General features: G+C 41.6%; 1 long non-coding RNA gene across 1 annotated transcript; it reads right to left on the bottom strand.

Moving 5' to 3' along the window:
• Positions 1-605: 605 nt before the first annotated feature.
• On the bottom strand, positions 606-3779 carry LOC140179748 (uncharacterized). Its single transcript, XR_011873593.1, has 4 exons — positions 3354-3779; positions 1398-3261; positions 1260-1318; positions 606-1151 (listed from the first exon to the last, which is right to left on the bottom strand). It is a non-coding gene; the product is annotated as an uncharacterized lncRNA (long non-coding RNA).
• Between the last annotated feature and the right edge of the window lie 10506 nt (positions 3780-14285).

The following is a 14285-nucleotide window of genomic DNA, read 5'->3' as shown; positions in this document are numbered from 1 at the left end:
TGTTATTGTTTCATCTTTCACCAAATTGCTTCTGTCGGCAAACGCTTCACCTGTAATACAGAAGTACCTCGACCCATACTTAAAGCATTGAGGATAAATTAATAAAATAAAACTTCTACAGTTAATGTTACTTTCTCTATTTTATTTTTTGACTGAACTAATCTTGTTTGAATTAGCATTTCCTAACTTCCGTGCTTGGATTAGCATTTCCTTTAATTTGAAATGGAGAGACATGGTGGAACCGAAGTCAGAAAAAGCGGATCCAGGTGGAGTCGAACCACCATCCTCCCAGACGTAGCAGTTTGGGCGCTCATACCAACTTGAGCTCATGGATCCATTAGCAGTGCACAACCGCATCCAACTATATGAAAAATACCTCAATTAAAAGAGATATCAATCTCACTAGACCCGAAAAAATTGAGAGATTAATCTGGAGAAAGTTTTCTAGCGGTTTAAAGACCCAGTTTTACATAAAAGCCATTTTCCAACTGTAAAGCTTCGGCCTTGTGACAACAAGTAACATAAAAACGGTAAAAACGACGTAGGTTTTTTTTTTTGGGTAGGTCTAACTAGAATAAAGGCCGGACCAAATGACGCTATAGTCCTTCTCTTCTGAAAATACCTCATAAAATTAATGGTTATCAAAAGCTAGAAACGAAATACAATCTACAAGCAGAGCCTCGCACACTGGGGGCACTTTGTTGAATAATGTACACCAGACACGACAGGACTTACTGAAACCAACTTATAAGATGGATACTTACAAATTATGAGACTAAGTTTCAAACAAATGACGGTGAAATAAACTTTACGAAAATAATTAGCAGAGATGATACCGTATACCCCAAAACTATAGCAGGAGCAAGAGATTAAATGCTAACGACTGGGGTTTATATATGATTCAATAACGTCGGAGTGTGCTATCTGAATGTAAGTACAGCAAGCAAAAGGAATCAATATCGCTGGTGCGCATCATCTGAAATATGTATCGGGTACTGTTAAGTGTTAAGCAACAATATCCTCGAAGGTTTTATATTTACAGCAGAATCGCCAAATGTTGATGCAAGAGATGTCGCCAAGCTATGGTGAGAGGCAACTCACTGCAAAATTTGCTTGAAATTGCTGTCAAACTAGAACCAGTGAACATTAACCTGCTTCACATGAAATAGGTATGCGTTAATTAAAAATTGAAACCAGGCAAATCCAGCTGATGCTTTTATGAGAAGTACAGTTCCTAGAACCTCCAAACGATACCATACCTTAGAAATGGGTGTTCATGAAATGAATCCTTGCAAAGCTTCCAAATCTCGGAAGGCACCTGAAGATCAGCATAGAACAATCATCACTAGCCACTAATACAGTGAAATCGTTGGGGATAAAGGCAAGATTCTAAATACCTCTGGCAAGGCTTCAAATAACCTTCCTCCATAGCACATCCGCAGAATATTGCTTGTTTACTCCGGTAAACGCATCCTAAAATAATGGCTTCAGGAAGACACAGTCCATCTCCGGGAATCCTCGCTCAAATACCACCTGGAGAAAAAGGTGCTCCACCCGTACTATCTTTGCTTGATAGTCAACAATCGGGTTATGCCTCTAACATGGAATACAGTCCTTAAATGTACATTAAGAACCACTAACTCAGCTGCATACAACAGACTTTACAAAAGAACCATATATCCCTAATATATGATACGGCCAACTAGTGAAAAATAACTATGATACATTGGCACACTCCCCATAATCCATATTCAACATTATATATACGGAAACTAGTAAATAACGCATCAATATCTCAACATATCTTATAATTGAATGAACTTAGTAAGCTTAAATATAAGGTTATATACTGCAACTGCTTAATATGCACTCCGAATATGTACTTAGGTTAATCATGTAACATATATTCCATATTTGTTGTGGTAAATTCCTTTTAAAATTGTAACAATGGAATAGAACACACACTGGCATTTGCTCAAAAATAATACTGGGCGTACAGCATCAATGGAATCCGTATCAATAGTTAAATTGTGGTCATGATAGATGTTACAAATGAGGATGATGCTATCTTGCAAAGGAGATTGGTAATTACTAAATAATTAGAATTATTTAGTGCTTCTACGGCCTTTGGGTTAAAGACTAATTCTTATTAGAATGTTGATTTAGGAATACAATACCATATTTTACATTAACATACTTGCAAGAGATCCATTATAATGCACTATCCACGCGAGGTATAGAATAAAACTTTTATACATGTATAATTTGTAAAAATAATAATTTCATTGTTAAATCATTTAAAAATAAAAGTAGATGTTTAGCTATTAAAAATAGTTTGATAATATCTGAAAATTAAAGAAGATTTTTAATTTTCCATCCAATGTAGAATGTGAATTTAAATTTAAATTAAAACTGAATTAAATAGAGGGGAAGCTTTAAAGAAACATGTTTACTTAGGCTATACAGAGATATATATCACAAGAACAATAGAACGCATAGTAACTTTTAAGATATATAATCTCTAAGGAATTTAAAATTTAAAACATGAAATAAATAAGTGTTTAGCATAGTGTACCTTATAACGTGTTACCTTATTGGAGACGAGAACATGTATTGTACCGGTTCCAACTGGATTAACCAGTTTTAATTGCAAGTTGCTTCCATAGCGAGAGGATTTAAGGCGTGTGTGATAGAATTCATAAGGGAATAGAAGAGGAGAGAGAGAGAGAGAGAAAGAGAGAGAAAGAGAGAGAGAGAGAGAGAGAGAGAGGAAAAGAAGAGACACAACACACGCACACAGGGAGAGAGCTTGGGGGGCATAAAAAATGTAACAAACCCCCAAAAAAACTCTCCCCCTAAAACACAAACAAAACTTCTTTTATTATCTTTTTTTTTACCTGCCATGCAAGCGCACCCGACATGGCAAAGGCCTGATGGTAACAAAAAAATGAAAAAATAACAAACTAACAAGATCATATACCTTTAAGGCTGCATCAATACGCCTAAGACATATCTTTCTCCCAAAACCCTAACCTCCATTCAGTTCCACATAACATTCCATATAATACCTTTTTATTGATTGATACAACAAAGATCGCGCATCCATGTGTTAAAACTGTTAATTTCCAGAAAGATCCAGATCCTCTACCGCCAAACTCCGCCGCGGAAAACCCTCTGCCGCCAAGAACCACCGGAAGAGATCCTTCACCGCCACAATCCACAAGAAAAATCAACGATCATCAGCTCCGCGCAACCAAAACCCTAACAGTTACCACAAAGGAATAATCAGAAAACAAATTCAATCAAAATTAAGCGCAGATAAAAAAATAAAAAAGAAAACGGATCCAACTTACCTTGCTAAGAAAACACGATCAGATTCTTTAAATCGTCGAAAATCCAAAACAGATCTAAGATGCCTCGAACCAGAACCATTCAACGCGATCGAAACCGATCCATGGAGAGATCCTTCAATGATCCATGCCTAATAGCCAGATCGAGGTTCGATCCGTGATAACAGATACGGAAACATGGCTTTGACCGCATCGCAGAGAGGAAGAGAAGGGTGGTTATGGCGTTGGGATTTACGCGCGTCTCTGACGATTGTGGAGGGAGAAAAGGTTAAGGTCCTTTTATATAGTAGAATCTGAGGGAATCAACGGCTGCGATGGGTTAGTTATAAATAGATGGAACGGTGGAGATTGGATGAGGTAGTTCCCGAATCAAACGCTGAGTCGGTGTGCCATGTGTTGGTACTAGTTAAGGAATTTCCGGTCTAAAACGGAAAGAAGGTTCTCGATAACAGCCTAGATATTTTTTGTTTTGGGCCACATTTTGGTATTGGGCCATATTTTTTGAAGCCTCTAATGACCAAGTTTATTGGGCTTTAATGTATTTTTTTTTGGTGACTAAAAAAAAAATATATATAATGTATTTGGGAAATTATGCAATGGGATCACTACCCTCCTCATCCCAGTGCTGTATTTGATTTTGTATTTGATTTAGTATATAGGTGATTATATTTTTATTTTTAAATAAATGCATAATTAGATGTTATGATTCACGGACACGATGCATGGAACACACAAATTTTAAAATATTATAAAATAAATAATGTATAGATAAATTATAATTATATTTTAATATTTTATTAATATTAAAATGTAAAATAATTTTTTAATTATTTTTAAGTTTTTTTAATTATATAAAATATTTAAAATATTTATTATTTTAATAAATAATAATATGTATTATTTCTAAACTCATTTTAAAAATACATGTTAAAAATAAAATTACGATTACAAACACACTGTCGGACTATCAATAAATATTGTGTCTAAAATGTATTCAACACGTAAACACAACAACTCAACAATTATACATTATATTGTCATATATTCACTTATTTATTTAAATCACACAATGATGAATTTTAAATTCTAGTTACACAATAAAATATTTCGTTCTTGATTTATAAAAACAAATAAATTAAAAAACAATAAAAATCTTAAATTGGGAGTGTTAAGTTGTTACTCTCTAATTGATAATGATACTCCTTTGTTATATTTTATTACTAAACTACCCTAGCAATTTTACATGGTTACGTACTTATGTATGTTTGATTGGAAAACTTATGAATTAAGAAATGAGAGTGGAACAATAATTATTCAACCCAAAGTAAGTGGTGACCATGGCCCATATATACATTGCCGAGAAACACCTTGTCGAGAGAAAAACTCGTATGCAACTTTAGCTTCATCTTGTAACTTTAATCGTGGAGCCAAGCGGAAAGAGGAAAACGAGCACTCAAAACATCTTTTATTATTTGCCTCTTTTTGTTTTTAACCTTTTTTTGTTGCTAAAGGCTAAAACATTATTTGACCTTAAATAATTGAGTTTGGTATTCTATGGCGTAATATATAGCAAATTTGCACTTGGCGTGTTTGATGGTTTGAATTGGAAATCTGTGTGGATGGCATTGCCCAAATTATTGCCGCTCTTTTTTTTTTTTTTAAGTTTGGAGTGACACTCAAATTTAAAATTTTTAAATGAGAATGATATATCATTTAAAATATAGCTTGTTAATTTGCTAATTCTTTTATTCTTCAAAAAAATATATAAATAAATATTGCTTCTTTTAGGGTTGTCAAACAGGTTAGCCCGGCTTATTTAGACCTGATCCGTTAAACTCGTGGATTAAATAGGCTATATCATATAAATTCGTTTTATTTGCGGGCCACAATTTTTCAGTCTGGACCGTTTATAATCAGCCCAATGGGTTAAACGGGTTAGTCCATTTATCATTTTATTTTATTTTTTGAAAAATATTTTAACAAAAAATATCATTTTAAGTCAAAAACCTTTTAAAAATTATATATTTTTTTAGTTGATGGGTCGGATTTTCGAATCGGATCGAAAGAAATATCAGCTCAAATTACTACTTGTTCATACCATGGCCCAATATAAAGGCCCAGGTCCAACTAAAAGGCCTAATCTAAAGGATTAGAGCCTAGCTAAGTACCGGCCTTCACATAAGAAGTCGGTATCAACCACGACTTGGTCAGAAGAGGTCGGATGCGAGATTAGCTGGCAGATAAACACTCATTCAAATGAGTAACCGCCCCTAAAATCTCTCTAACCGTCTCATAAAGCCATATCTTAACCTCCCCAAGATAATAGGGACGGTTACCACCCTAAAGATATGGCACTACACCAACGGTGGTTATTGGCTCGCCTCTATAAATACCCTGACACCCCTTCAGGTATCTCTAAGTCCAATACTCTCTAAGACCTGCTTACACTCTTGCTAACTTACGCATCGGAGTGTCTTTGCAGGTACCACCCCCCATTCACACGCGAGCACAAGTCGGACGGAGCTTCCCAAGTTGCGGACCTTTCCGGAGTTCTCCTCCATCATACACTTGGGCCGCCAAACGCCATCCTTATTATTAATCTCCGGTTACCTACCGTAACATTGGCGCCGTTGCCGGGGACCCGAGAGATCACTCAACGATGGCGGATAGATCCCACGAAGAAGGCCATGTGGAAACAGATTCTGAACAAGAGAATCTAGACATGGGCAATGGCAATGAAGACAATGATCAACACAGAGAGGGCACCTCCGGAGTAAAGAATCCGAAGGTAAATTCCTCAGATGGACGTGAATCAGAAAAGGGCGGACCACCTCATGTAACTGAACTAATGGGATTGGTCCATAGCCGCTTGGAGCAATTGGAACAAGAGCGGGAGAGGCAAAAGGAAACCGAAAGGTACCTTAAAAAGGAGATGGAACGGCGGAAAGAGTTAGAAAGAAAACTCTTGCAGCTAGAATCCTCCCTCAAGAACTCCCGCGATGAAGGAGAAAACCAACTCCCAGGCGGAGAAGATCCCTTCAGCGAGGACATAATGAGGGCAAAAGTTCCAAGGAACTTCAAAAGCCCTGATATGGACCTCTGTGATGGAACTACGGATACAAAGCATCATCTTAGCAACTTCAAAAGTCGGATGTATCTAGCGGATGCCTCCGACGCTACGAGATGCAAGGCTTTCCCGACCACTTTATCAAAAGCAGCGATGAAGTGGTTCGATAGCCTCCCCCCGAGATCCATCACTAGTTTTGAAGACCTCTCGAGGAAATTCTTGATGAGGTTCTCAATCCAAAAGGATAAAGTAAAACATGCACCGAGCCTCCTGGGAATAAAACAGGAGGTCGGAGAATCTTTACGAGCCTATATGGAAAGGTTCAATAAGGCATGTTTAGAGATTCAAGATCTGCCGACGGAGGCAGTAATAATGGGGTTAGTCAATGGACTTAGAGAAGGTCCCTTCTCACAGTCCATATCTAAAAGACATCCCGTTTCTCTAAGTGATGTACAAGAAAGGGCCGAAAAGTACATCAATATGGAAGAGAATGCAAGACTAAGAGACTTGAGTTCGCGGCCTGGACCTACTTCCTCCTCTAGGGAAAGAGAAAGGGAAGTCAGGAAAAAGGAAGAACCCGGTCTCGAAAGGCCCAGAAAATATCACTCTTATACTCCTCTAAAGACTTCTATAGTGGATGTATACAGAGAGATTTGCAACACTGAAAGGCTGCCACCCCCAAGACCTATTAAAAATAAAAAAGGGGGAAGTCGCAGTGAGTATTGCGAGTACCATAAAATATATGGTCACTCCACCAACGACTGTTACGACCTCAAGAATGTGATAGAAAAGCTGGCTAGAGAAGGTCGGCTTGACAGATATCTCATGGAGATGTCGGACGCCCATGGAAAGAGAAAGCGAGATGATATGGACAGAAGAGATCCTCCACCACAGACCCCTGAGAGACACATCCACATGATCTCAGGAGGATTTGCGGGAGGTGGAATCACCAAATCTTCTCGCAAAAGACATCTCAAAAGAGTCTATCAGGTCGGGGATGAGACACCCGACCTCCCCACTATATCATTCACAAAAGAGGATGGGCAAGGGATAATCCCCGGGCATGACGATCCCGTGGTGATAACCATGATCTTAGCCAACGCCCATCTCCACAGAACCCTAGTAGACCAAGGAAGCTCGGCGGACATCCTTTTCAAGCCCGCCTTCGACAAGCTAGGGTTAGATGAAAAAGAGTTGAGAGCTTACCCCGACACCCTATATGGATTAGGGGATACGCCAATAAAACCACTGGGATTTTTGCCCCTTCACACAACTTTCGGAAAAGGGGAAAAATCAAGGACTCTGAGCATAGACTTCATAGTCATCGATGAAGGGTCAGCCTACAATGCCCTAATTGGCAGGACTACCCTTAATCGTCTTGGAGCAGTGGTATCAACTCCCCACCTTTGCATGAAATTCCCGACTCCAGGAGGAATAGCAACGGTAAGGGGAGATCAAAAATTGGCAAGGAAGTGCTACAACGAAAGCCTAAATCTGAGAGGGAAGGGCAAAGAAGTCCACACCATAGAACTAGGCGGCGCAAGAACCAGAGAAGAGCTACGACCCCAGCCGGGAGGAAAAACCGAGGAGATACAAGTCGGAGAGGAGGAAGGAAAAAACACTCACATAGGAGCCAACCTAGGGGAAACCCTGAAACAAAGGTTGGGTGAACTCCTAAGAGCTAATTCCGACCTCTTCGCCTGGAAGGCTTCCGACATGCCCGGGATTGATCCCGAGCTCATGTCTCACAGGCTCTCGGTTTACCCAGGATCCCGACCTGTACAGCAAAGAAGACGCAAGCTCGGCCCAGAAAGGGCCTCCATAGTAGAAGAGCAAGTACAGGTGCTCCTAGAAGCCGGCTTTATCAGAGAGGTCAAATACCCAACATGGCTAGCCAATGTAGTGCTAGTCAAAAAACAAAATGGTAAATGGAGAATGTGCGTCGACTATACCGACTTGAATAAGGCATGTCCTAAGGACCCTTATCCCCTACCGAGTATTGATACCCTGGTGGACTCCAGCTCAGGGTACCAATACCTATCGTTCATGGATGCCTACTCGGGATATAATCAAATCCCGATGCATGAACCCGACCAGGAAAAAACATCGTTCATCACACCAAAAGCCAATTACTGCTACGTGGTCATGCCATTCGGACTGAAGAATGCAGGAGCCACGTACCAAAGGCTGATGAACAAAGTGTTTTCCCCCCATCTAGGAAGCCTAATGGAGGTATACGTCGACGACATGTTAGTAAAAACCAAGCAAGAAGTCGACCTCTTAACCGACCTCTCACAAGTCTTCGACACTATAAGGTTGCATGGGATGAGACTAAATCCCGCAAAATGCGCCTTCGCAGTAGAGGCAGGAAAATTTCTAGGGTTCATGCTAACACAAAGAGGGATTGAGGCCAATCCCGACAAATGCAGAGCCATCCTAGAAATGAAAAGCCCGACTTGTTTGAGAGAGGTTCAACAGCTCAATGGCCGACTTGCAGCCCTCTCCAGATTTTTGGCAGGATCGGCACTAAAATCCCTTCCACTGTTCTCCCTATTAAGGAAGGGATGCCAGTTTGAATGGACTCCGGAATGTGAGGAGGTGTTCCAAGAGTTCAAAAACTTCTTAAGCCAACCTCCTATCTTAACCCGACCGGAACCGGGAAAAGACCTCGTCCTATACCTATCCGTCGCAAACAGAGCTGTCGCATCAGCCCTGATTAGAGAAGACGAGGTCGGGCAACACCCGGTCTATTTCACCAGTAAGGTTCTACAAGGTCCGGAGCTAAGGTACCACAAACTAGAGAAGTTTGCTTACTCCTTAGTGATAGCCTCAAGAAGGCTACGACCTTACTTCCAGGCTCACACAATAAGAGTCCGTACGAACCAGCCCATGAAGCAAATCCTTCAAAAGACGGATGTTGCAGGGAGAATGGTTCAATGGGCGATAGAGCTTTCTGAGTTCGATTTGAGATACGAAACTCGGACTGCAATTAAAGCCCAGTGCCTCGCCGACTTCATTGCAGAATGCGCAGGTGAGCAAGAGGAAAAACCGACTACATGGGAACTCTATGTAGACGGATCCTCCAACAAAACAGGGAGCGGCGCAGGCATAATATTGGTAGATGGAAAAGGAACCCAGATAGAGGTTTCCTTAAAATTTGAATTTCCGGCTTCAAACAATCAGGCAGAATATGAAGCCTTGATTGCAGGATTAAAGTTAGCAGAAGAAGTTGGCGCCACAAAGGTGACGATCTACAGCGACTCACAAGTGGTGACTTCCCAAATAAATGGGGAATATCAGGCAAAGGACCCCAATATGAAGAAATACTTGGAAAAAACCTTGGAACACCTAGGGCGCTTTGCGGAAACCGAGGTCAAACATATAACTCGGGATCTAAATAGCAGAGCTGACGCCCTATCCAAGTTAGCAAGTACCAAACCCGGAGGGAACAACAGAAGCCTGATTCAAGAAACCCTCCAAGAGCCCTCGGTATCAAAAGCAGAAGATGAACGAGAGGTACTTGAAGTAGTCGGCCTAAACCTCGGATGGATGAATCCCTTAGTCGAATACCTAAAATTCGACATCCTCCCTAAAGGGGAGAAAGAAGCTAAAAAGATCCGAAGGGAAGCACAACATTATACTTTGGTGAGAAATGTCCTTTACAGAAGAGGGATATCAACACCATTGCTGAAGTGCGTACCGACCTCAAGAACCACCGAGGTCTTGGAGGAAGTACATAGTGGGATTTGCGGAAACCATCTCGGAGCAAGGTCGCTGGCCAGAAAAGTAATCCGAGCAGGATTCTACTGGCCGACCTTGCAGAAAGATGCAACAGACTTTGTGAAAAAATGCCAGCCATGCCAGATGCATGCAAATTTCCACGTGGCTCCACCAGAAGAGCTCATTAGTATAACTTCCCCCTGGCCTTTCGCAAAATGGGGGATGGATCTGTTAGGTCCTTTTCCCCAAGCACCAGGGCAAGTTAAATACTTAATCGTGGGAATAGATTACTTCACAAAGTGGATAGAAGCAGAACCGTTAGCCACTATCACCGCTCAAAGAAGTCGCAGGTTCCTCTACAAAAACATCATCACAAGGTATGGGATACCTTATTCCATCACCACAGATAATGGAACCCAATTCACCGACGCCACCTTCAGAAACCTGGTAGCCAGTATGAAAATCAAACATCAATTCACCTCGGTAGAGCACCCACAAGCCAATGGGCAAGCCGAGGCAGCTAACAAGGTCATACTGGCAGGTTTGAAGAAAAGATTACAGGAAGCGAAGGGAGCTTGGGCTGAAGAGCTCCCTCAAGTGCTGTGGGCTTATAGGACAACACCCCAATCCGCCACAGGAGAAACACCCTTCCGACTGGTATACGGCGTAGAAGCCATGATTCCTATAGAAATCAGTGAGCAAAGCCCAAGGGTAATTCTTCATGATGAGGTCGGAAATGTACAGGGGCACAAAGAGGAGCTCGACTTGCTCCCCGAAGTCCGAGAGAACGCCCAGATAAGAGAAGCGGCATTAAAGCAAAGGATGACTACCAGATACAACAAGAAAGTCATTCGAAGAACATTTGCCGTAGATGACTTGGTCCTAATCAGAAACAACATCGGAGTCAACAAGTCAGGAGATGGAAAGCTCGCCGCAAATTGGAAAGGGCCATACAAAATCAAGGAAGTGTTAGGGAAAGGTTATTATAAAGTAACCGACCTGGATAGCACTGAGTTACCAAGGTCGTGGCATGCATGTAATATGAAAAGGTACTACAGCTAGAAGCGAACTCTACTCCCTGATGTACTCTTTTCCCAGCTTCATGATTTTTTCCCAAAAAAGGGTTTTTTCTGGAGAGGGGTTTTTAACGAGGCATCATAGTAGAGGCTAAGGGAAAATACACTGTCAAGACCCTTAGTAGCAAAAAGGTACCTTCCCGATTAATAAAGATCTTTCTTATCACTATATTTCTCTTAAATATCCTCCTTTATTTCTTATAAGTCTTTCTACGAAACGCGCCGACTTAAGCTCGACAAAGCGTGAAAATCCCATGAATCGACCTAACATGGTCGTCAGGATAAAACGACGAGGTACAAGTCGGTGTAAAGAGGTTATACAAGTTGATCGTATTAAACTCGGAAACTATCCGACTCTTAAGTCGAAAGGAAATCCGAGTAAAACAAACTCGAAAGAGCTCCGAGTAAAAGAAAACCGAGCTCCGAGTAGATGAAAAACGCATCACAAAAATAACCTAAGTCATAAAAGCTCACTAAAGCAAAGTTGAGTATAAAGGATAACAAAAGAGATATGAAAACCTGAAAAGTTTAAAGTTTGCATACAAGTCTTTGCACGAAAAAGGCTCGAGAAAACAAATGCAAGCTATCAAAAGGGTTTTCCGAAAAAGATCAAACATATTCAAAACGGAAAAGCACGCACACGCGCAAAGTAACTTAAACCCTTATCCAAAAAGGGGCACCTACTTTGATTAGAAAACCCTTATCCAAAAAAGGGCATTTATTTTGTTTAAAACCCTTATCCAAAAAATGGCACCAAACAGAATATTTTGTTTACGGCCTTAAAAGGCCAGAAGGAAATTGTTCACAACCACCAACAAATAAATAAGTTCAAAAAAGGGGGGACCCACAGGCCGGGCCCCCATATAGCCATAAAAATAAAAAGTCATTTTTTGGACGGAGTAGAGGAATCACCACCACCAGGAGGAACACCACCAGGACCGGGAGGAGGAGCCAAAGAGGAAGTCGGGGAAAGGATTGAAGAACCCGGAGCATCTTTGGGACGAGGAGGAGACTCTATAATCCTCTGCCCCCGAGTCTTTAGGTCTGACTCGGAAATGACCTCGGGGACAGGAGGGTCAACAATAGCGCCGTCGATAACTACCTTGTCAGGATGTAAAGGAGAAAGGTCCAAGTCGGGAGCAATAACTCTGACTTGTTCCAAGAAAATTCTCCAAGACTCCTCGGCGCCCTCGGCGATAGAATCCTCCAACTCGGCGTATGCGTTCCGGGAATTCAGCAAGTCCTTCCTCACAGCAACAATATCTTGAAACAAACTGTGGTAGCTCTCTTGCGCTGTTTTCCTCAAATTTGCCTCCAAGGTGCATTGAGCCCGCAGCTTACCCTCCTCCTCCTTAAGGTGATCCCTCTCCTTCCTCAGTCTATCTCTCTCCTCCTTCAACTCTTTTTCATGTTTTTCATAAATAAGAAGTCTCCCCTCCAGCTCCTCAACCTTCGAGGACGCCCCCAAAGAGCTGAGGGGAGCCTTCTCAAAAATGTCCAAGAGTTTGCTACAAACACCCGCTGTCCTAAAACTCTCCTCAGCCATGGCGGTAAGGTGGTTTCGAACAGAAACATCATCCATACTTATAAAAGGATAGATGTTCTTTCGAACGAATGTCAAAGCATCCGCCTTAACCCCGCCATCAAAAGAAGAAGAGCCAGACTCTGAAGTCTTGCGCTTCTTCTTCTCGGGCTCAGAGAGAGTTTGGGCAAAAGGGGGTGGTCGGGGCAAACTCGAGGAAGAAATGACAAGAGGTTGAGAGGGAGTAACCACATTCTTAGGAGGAGGAGGAGGTGGCGGAGAGATGACCGTCTTGGCCCTAGCCCGGGACTTCGCCTTAGCCTCCTGGACCCTTTGGTAGGCCTCCTGAGCATTCTTTTTTGCCATATCTATAAAAGAAACAACCAAGTTACAAGTCGGTAGAATACAAGTCGGCATAAACAACTCGGAAATAAAAAATGCATGCGCTACCTATGCAAGATTGAACGAAAGTCGACGTCCCCTGAAGGATTTTCCTCGTATCTAAGTATGGGGCCCTCCCCCATGCTTCTCGGAAAAACCCCACAATGGCCGCCTCCACCTCGTCTAGGTCATCTAGACCAATCTTTTCGCAAGGGGAGGCCGGCAACCAGTAAAGGGGAAAGCGGGGGGAGGAATGCTCGTCCAGAAAAAAGGGGTGGTGACCCCCTACAGCTTGAACCTTGAAAAAGAAGTTTTTGAAGTCGTGGAAAGATTCGTCGAAAAGGGTGAAAATCCTCCGACCTTGAATAGCTCTGAAGGATACCCATTGTTGTTTGTTGTTTAGCCCACTGAAGGGCTTAGTCATATGAAAGAGAAAGAAAAAAATCCTTAAAGAGGTCGGGAAGTCCAGAGCATGGCTTATAAACTGATAGATCTTCAAAAAACCCCAAGAATTGGGGTGGAGTTGAGTAGGGGCAACCTTACAGTGGTGCAAAACGGATATTTCGAAATCAGAGAAAGGAAGAAAAACACCCAAACGGGTGATCATACATTCATACATGAAGAAAAAATGAGGGGCCGCCTCATTAGCTCTCCCAAAACAGACCCGGTCTTCAGGACCCGGGATTATCAGTTCGTATTTGGGCTCATCCTCGTCTGAAGTACAGAGCCTATGATGAGTACGAAGGTGGGTGATAAACTCAGCGTCAACCAACGGTTCCTCCCCAAGGACCGTATCGTCAACCCACTGAGAAAGAATGTCTACAGAAGCCATTTTTTATATATAAAGAAGAAAGTGGCAGAAAACCTACAAAAAGGAAAAAGAAAAAGAAAATCAAAAAATACGGCCACTAAAGAAGAGAGATTCGAAACCAGAATCTACAGGTCAACCTATCTACTCGCAAAACAAAACATGCAAACACAAAGCATGACATGGAAAAAGCAAAACTAACCTTTATCCGAAAATGGAGGTTGGAGAAGAACAGAAGTCTTCGAACACAAAGATGCAGTATGAACAAGATAAGGAGAAAGTTTGAAAGATTGCAGAAACGGAAAATGGAAAGAGAGGGAAAATATTTATAAGAAGGGCTAAGGGGCATAATGGTAAAAAG

This window comes from Arachis hypogaea, chromosome 16 (genome assembly GCF_003086295.3).
Source record: "Arachis hypogaea cultivar Tifrunner chromosome 16, arahy.Tifrunner.gnm2.J5K5, whole genome shotgun sequence".
Lineage (NCBI taxonomy): Eukaryota > Viridiplantae > Streptophyta > Magnoliopsida > Fabales > Fabaceae > Arachis > Arachis hypogaea.
The sequence above is the reverse complement of the archived record's forward strand: the minus strand, read 5'-3'. Positions and strand labels throughout refer to the sequence as shown.